Source organism: Callorhinus ursinus, unplaced genomic scaffold (genome assembly GCF_003265705.2).
Source record: "Callorhinus ursinus isolate GAN/ISIS: 27379988/994484 unplaced genomic scaffold, GSC_fseal_2.0 scaffold23, whole genome shotgun sequence".
NCBI lineage: Eukaryota > Metazoa > Chordata > Mammalia > Carnivora > Otariidae > Callorhinus > Callorhinus ursinus.
The window spans coordinates 26,552,199-26,559,727 of NW_027397085.1; positions in this window are offsets into that span (position 1 = coordinate 26,552,199).

Below are 7,529 nucleotides of genomic sequence, written 5' to 3' on the forward strand. Positions count from 1 at the left end.
GTGGCTAATCCAGGACAGGACTCCTGAGGCCACACTTTTACCCACCAGCATGTGCTACCTTCCACTTTAAGCCCCTAACGAGATGCCAGTCTAGTCCTTATCACTAGACCTTCATATTCACTCAGTAGATATAAACTAAAGGCATTATGGACTTGAGATTGATTGGGGATCTTGGAAGCTGCCATTATTTCCTTGTCCCAGAACCTGGACCCGATTCTTGATTCCTGGAGTCATAGAAGAGGAGAGATGCCAAAACATCTGGAATTGCAGGAGGAAGCAGATATAGATAGCTGGAAGGTGCCAGTTCCTCAGAGTTGCCCAGCAAAACACTCCTGGGCACAGGCACACCTGCTCAAGAGATGGGCCCACTTTAGTCTTTTTCCTCCGTGCTTTTCTTTTTCCCCCTGTGATCCTGGGGGCTCATTTTAGAATGATGGTCTTGAAGCAGGTGACAGGTGAGCCCAGTAAGGCCACATAAACCAAAACCAGTCAGTGTGTGGGGGGAGCTGCCACTGAAAGTAGGCCCTCCTTTCTTGGGACTGCACTCAGGGCCCTAGATTACCATGTACAGCTCCCTGCTGGCAGTGAGAACTGTCTTGGACAATGGATCACGGTCTCTTCTTTTCCCCTCTCCTTAGTACACTGTCTTCAGCTTTGTTCCTCCAGTGATTAGCAGAGCCTGAGCCAAATTAGACCTGGAATCAGTTTAAGACTACTAAGGTCCCAGAGCTCATGTGGCTGAAGTTTGGTCTGTCACAGACACTTTCTGGCTCATCCTTTCAATTTGCATTGATCCTGGTGTTATCTCCTCTAGTTTGTGAACGCCTAAAGGGCAGAGTCCAGTTTAGTTTGAATATGGTCAGCTGGCATGCATCCTGTACTCCTGCTTTCTTCTACTGTGTTACAGAGACTAGAAAGCTAGAATACATTTCCCTGACTCCCTCACAGTCACTTGTGTGACTAGAAGACAAAAAGGAGGAGAGGCCTTCTTTCTGCTATTTTGGGCTTGCTGCTGGCAAGCAGGATCTTGTAGACATGGGGTTCTCCTTTAACAGCCATTCCAACTCCCTGTCTCTTCTAATTCCTAGATGGCAAATCTCTGGCAATGTGTTCTTGAGCTCAGTCGTTTCAGTGGTGGCATGTTGAGCTCCATCTTCCTGATCATGGCACACACATAGCTCTCCTTGGTACAGTTACTAGGGGTCTATTCCACAAGTGTTTACATTGTTTTTGTAAGCACTGAATTCTCTATATTAACTTCCTTTCGGTTTAAAATACATAGAGTAGGGGCGCCTGGGTGGCTCAGTCAGTTAAGTGTCTGCCTTTGGATCAGGTCATGATCTCAGGATCCTGGGATCAAGTCCCGTGTCGGGCTCTCTGCTCAGCTGGTAGTCTGCTTCTCCCTCTCCCTCTCCCTCTGTGCTTTCCCTCTCTCTCTCAAATAAATAGATAATCTTTAAAAAAATATATAGAGTGGTTTCTGTTTTTGCACTGAACCAAGCCCTCAAAGAACTGTGAAATGACATCTTGGAAACCCTGGGCAAAAAAAGCCAGTATGGTGAAGGGGAGGAATCCAGTTGAGCAGAGACAAAAATTCATTATCATAAATCAGCTTCTCTTACTGACGAACAGCAGGCTTTCCCATTCAGAGCAGAAAGATAGGTAGGCAAAGAAATAGACTTCTATTGTAAGGGTCGTATAGCTTACACATAGGGGATAGACAAGCAAATAAGCACACAGTTCAGATAGGACAGTTCAGGGGCGCCTGGGTGGCTCAGTCGGTTAAGCGCTTGCCTTCGGCTCAGGTCATGAGCCCGGGGTCCTGGGATCGAGTCTTGCATCGGGCTCTTTGCTCAGCGAGGAACCTGCTTCTCCCTCTGCCTGCTGCTCCCCCTGCTGGTGCGCTCTCTCTCTCCCTCTCTCTCTCTCTCTCTCTCTCTCTCTCTCTCTGACAAATAAATAAATAAAATCTTCAAATATGACAGTTCAGAAATCTGCTATAGACCGACTGCTGAATGTGAACTCATGTGTGATGTGTGACCCTTAGACACATATACACAAACACACACACACACATATAACTCAGGATTCTCTCCTCTTTTGAAAATTCAACCCCTTTATTCCCTATGATGGCCCCAAATGGGGTTAAGAATCATGTAGAAGGTGAAAGATGCATATGTGTTAGGAGGATAAGAATCAAGGTGAGGTGGTAAGACTGCAGTGAAAGAAAGAAGAATGGAGTGGGAATAATGAAGGAAGAGCTAGAAGTAGGTGGGAGGGTATAATGAGAGTGAACTTAAATTGAAAAGAGGGATGTAGGTGAATGAAGGGGTGTTTTAGGGAAGATAAGCAAGCAAACCAACCTCCTCATTCCTGGATAACTTCATCTCTATTGCACAGTGGCCTGGAAAATACGAGGCATTAGATATACATTTACTGAACTGGAGAACAAAATTAGGGAGGATGGAGGAGGCAGGATCACACAGGATGGGTTATGTGTATATTAATAACCACTAACATTTACTAAGTTTTACTATGAGCCAGGCACTCTGCAAAGCACTTACATGCATCATCTTAAATCCACACAAGCACTCTATGAATCAATTATTAAATTATCCCCCATTAGTAGATGAAGAAACTGAGGCCCAGATTGTTGAAGTAACTCATCCAAGGTCACACAGGTAGTAAACGACAGAGTTAGGATTTGAATTCTAACTTGTCTGACTTCAAAACCAGTGTTCCTCACCACTACATCATATGTATTCCCCTTTAAGTCAGGGGTAGGTCCATGCCCACCCCCGCCCAGCCAAAAGTTTAGTGGGGACCCCAAAGGACATGGCCCCAGACCTGGCCTATAAGAGAGAAGAGGGCTAGCAAAGGAGGGATGGGGGCAGGCGGCTGGGACAGGGCCAGGCCCCCTGTCTGGGGAGGGACCATATTAAAGCCTCATCTACACAACACAAAGAAAAACAATTTGAAACTTAATCATCTCCCAGAATTATGATCCCTCCCCGCAGCAGGGAGCACATTAGCAGAGCTGAGAAATGATAATTCAGCAGCCCCCAACCCAGCAGGGAGGGAAAGAGAGGAGGAGGGAGAGAGCGGGAGGAGAACTGAAACAGAGGCATGGGGAGAGACTGGGGGCAGGGAGAGGCAGGGCCTGACCTCTCCTGGTTGTTTCTTCTGCCAGGATTGGAGACAGAATTCCAGGGGAGTCGCCGGGTGGCGCTTAACCCTTCAATTCTGCTAAGATAGGGCAGGGGTCAAGTTGCTCCTCAGGTCAGTTCTCAGCACTGATGGATCCCCATGTCCAGAGCTTCACCCAAGCCCACCCAGGCCAGGTGTGGTCTGTGGTCTTGGCCTGGATGGAGGAGAGCTCCCAAGCCCCCAGAGTCCTGAGCACCCTCCTGTCCCATCAAGGCAAGTCTGCACTCTGTCAGGACCCGAAGTGCTGGACAGCTCCCAGCCCCAGAAAAGGTTCTCTGGGAGAGAGCAGGAGGAGTGGCGCAGTTCCCACTCTGAGGAAAAGCGTGAAGGCTGCTGGGAGCTAATGGGGAAAAGGGCTCGGGGTCGTGAAGGGGTCCCGATGGAGAGCTGGTGGCGATCTGGAGACTGGAGCCCTGGGGGCAACTTCTCCAGACACATTCCTTCCTTCTGAGTCGAGACCCCCCACTGCCCCCACCACCCCCCCAGCCCCAGACAATGGCGCCTTCAGCCCCCAGAGATGAATGGGGCCTTTGAGAGCTGCACGCCACGGGGTCAGCAGCGGCCACTGGTCCCGGGGCTGCCCAGCCTCCAGAGCTTGGAGCCACTAGGCTTGAGCTAGTGTGGAGCTCTTAAAGGAGGGAAGGTATCCTATGGTCCCTGTCTTAGAGAGTGCTGGCTCTGGGGAAGAGTTGCATCCTGGATCAGGCAGTTCCCATTAAAGAGGGATTTTAGGGGATTGGGGAGAGAGGAATCTCCCTTCCCTTGCCAGGGGAGAACACAGTTGGGTGTCCCCTCTTCAGGAGGCAGCAGAACAAGCTGCGTTGGGGACAGAACCTACCAAGCTTTTGCTACCTCCTTTCTCTTTTCCCCAAATCAGGGTCCTACCCTCCCTTTGGACAGGGCGGGCCCTGGGTCTGGTCCCTCCTCCCTGTTCCTGTCTCCCCTCCCCTTCCCACACTGCACAGACTACCCAGTTTCTATGGAGACAGGCCCAGGATGGCTCTGCTGGGAGGGCAAGGCCAGTACTGCTGGGAGTGGAGGAGGAGGGGGTGGATGGGAAAAGGAATTGAAAGTAAGGAGCAGGAGGTGAGCTCTAGCTATTCCCAGGTGGGGACATAGACCTGTTGAAAAACCAAACTTTTACTGTTGGGGGAGAGGACATCAAGAAGGGCGGCCAGAGATACAACTGCAATGATGTGATTGAGGCAGAGTCGAGGAGCTCCTTGTTCCTCCAGTTCTCAGTGCTGCAGACATCTAGAAGGCCCCCTCAGAGGGGAAATGAGTGGGTGAAGAAGGAAGGGAGACGGGTAATACCAAGACCTCTGCCCCTTCCTATTTCACACAAGGCCCTATCATTTTACCTCTCTCTGGGGACATGTTCACTTGAGAGAAGTAGGCCCCCAGGAAACCAGAAGGCAGGAAAGAGGAGTAGAAATGGAACTGGTGTGGGTGTTCAGGGCTGCTCAGGAATCACCCTTAGGCAGCTGGACCTAGAGGTGGCCAGAGGCCCAGGAGTATCAGATACTTTTGTGGAATCCCTCACTAGCACCTCCACGGAGGTGTTGGGCAGCAGGCCTGAAGGCTGCAGCTCCCTCCCTCCATCCATCCAGTCAGGATGCTGGGGTAGGAAGAGAAGAAAGTAGAGGTGGCCAAGTAGGGGTTGGGAGCAGATACGTGGATGAAGCCTAAGGCAGGAGGGGTGAGGAGAAGGGTGGGTCAGTGGGTGTAGATGTGTGTGGCTAGGGCAAGTAGGGAACTTCTTAGGGGCTTGACTGTCAGCTCCTGGGAAGAGAGCCCCAGCCCTCACCCCCTCCTCACGCTCCCACCTCAGGCAAAGCTACCTAGTAGGGAGGGACTACTGGAAGTCGCAGAGCCCTGGGAGAACGTGTTGTTGGGGGTCTCTTGGGAAGGGACCTCCCAGGTTATCAGGAGCTTCAGCAAAGCTTCCCTGGAGAAGAGGGGGGAGTGAAAGGGGTCCCTTGGGAGCCTTGGGTTTCCTGGACCTGCGCCATGGGCTCTCTCTTGGCCATAGCCCCTAGCACAGCCGGTTTGGTGTTTGCTTATTTTGGTTATTTTTTGATCAGATATTTTGGCGCTGTGCACACTGCCTCCTGTTGCCATGGCAGCCGTGACAGGGGCTGAGGCACCGTGAGAAAAATACCAAAATTAATGAGTGAGCGAAAGTGCAGCCGAGAGAAAAACAAGGTTAAAAAAAGAGTTAAAACAGTAATGAAAACAGGCTTCCCAGCTCCACAGCAGAGCAGCTGCTGAAGCCTCCCCAGAGCGGCAGCCCCCGCCCAGCCTCGGGCTCCTGGCATCTCCCAGACCTCAAGGCAGAACTCGCTTGCCTTCCCCCACCCAGCCATCCACCAGTGCAGCAACAGACACTCAGAACCATCCCAAGCACAACAGTAGGTCAGCTTCAACAGCAGATCAGTCCCATCTCCGGTTGCATGCTGCCTCCCAGAACAGCATCCCAGGGAACAGCTTCTCCTCTCCTAGGCAACAGAGTCTGGGCTACAGCCCCCACACAACAGTGGTCCAGCTATATTACTAGGAAATGGCCTCCCAGCTACACTTGAGCTTCAGAGCTATGGCTGCAGGCATAATAGCCTCCCAGCTAGAATCCTGCACACAGTAACAGCACAGCCACCAGCCTGGGCAACAGCATCTTAGCTATAGCCAATCCCTGGTATGCTGTCATCACAGCTATAGCTTCGGGACCAATAGCATCCCAGCTACAGTCGTATACACAACAGTGGCTTTGCTCTTATCCCAGGTAACAGACTTCCTCCCAGGTACAGGCTCCTAGCAACAGCCTCTCATCTCCTAGGACCCAGGCAATGGCTCCAGCTACAGCTCTACCTACGTCATATTTTCGGAGAACTGCTTCTTTGCTATGGCCATTCTCAGGGGTGCCAGCCTTACACCTATATCTCCAGGCCCAGTGGCATTCCAGTTACAGCCCTCCCCTCGAAATGCACACATGAACACACACATGTACACACACACATGGCTTGGCGACAGACTCTTCAGTAATCTGGTTGTTGTTCTGGCTATAGCCTATGCACACCAGCATCGTAGCACTGCAACAGTACTTGAGCTGCCATCAGAAACAACCCCCTTTCTGTTACAGTGCCAGGCCCTACAGCACCCTAGTCCTCTTAGCCATAGCCCATCCCAGGTACACACATATTATAGCAAGAACCTAAAGCCACAAGAATATCAACCACTCCCCCACGTAGCATCCCCCAGGCTCCAATCCCCGGCAACAGTCTCAGCTGGAATCTCAGGCACCATTAGTTTCGGGAGCCCCCCAGTGCTCAGTGCTCTACTTGCCAACCAGGTCCCAGTTTGGTATGAGGCCAGGAGCCTGGCTTCTCTCCTCTTCAGATGCCTCCTCCTAGTCCCTGCCCTTTGCCTGCCCTCCTTTCTGGGGGAGACGGTACCATTCCCATATCTTCATTGCCCCAGGCTCAGGCCCACCTCCCACCCAGAGCCCAGCCTGGCAGCTGGGGTAGGAGGAGATGGGGAGCAGGGAGAAGAGTAGACACACCCTGTGTTGCTCTGGCCCAGTTCTGCTCCTACCACTTGGTGCAGGATTTGGGTTTGATGGTGGTGGAGCAGGGAGGATGGAGGAGAACATCTGGGAAATTAGCATTTCCTGCCCAGCTCTGCGGCTGCCTATCTTGTTCAGCCCTGAGCAAGGAATGAGAACAGAGGAGCCTTTGAATGGCTCCAAGCAAGCGGACTGGGGAGGGTTTGCTGCAGTGGGCAGTGGGCACATGCTGGGGGCGGGGAGGATTGGGCTGCTCCTCTGTGGAAGATTTCTTCTCTCTGGGCCACTGATTTCTTCCTTGGAGCTGTGCTCAATGATGAGGAGAGTGTGAGTTTTGCAGGGGACAGAGATCGAGAAGCCACTTACAAGACAGATCCTCCTTTCACTAGCGCACCCCATCTCCCATCCAGAGCCTCCCACCTGGGCTCCTGGGGTTGAGGGCTGGGAGGAGGGACTAGAACAGGGCCCAGGCCAGCAAGGGAGGCTGGCTGAGGGGGCGCTGCTCCGTAAGAGATCTTGGGCAGTCCTTGCTTGCCCCCCTTAGCTGGCCAGAGATCCCACCTCACGCTGAAGAGTGTTCCACAGAGAGGTGGGGGGTAGGGGAGAAAAAGGAAAGAGGGAATAAAAGAGCCGTAGGGATGGGAAAATGGGGGAGGACAGGAAAGAGACAGCGGCTATGACGAATAGAGGCCCGGCAACCAGTCATCCCGCAATAGGCCTTTCCAAACCCAGTGCCAGGCCTTGCCAGGGATAGCCTTCCTCA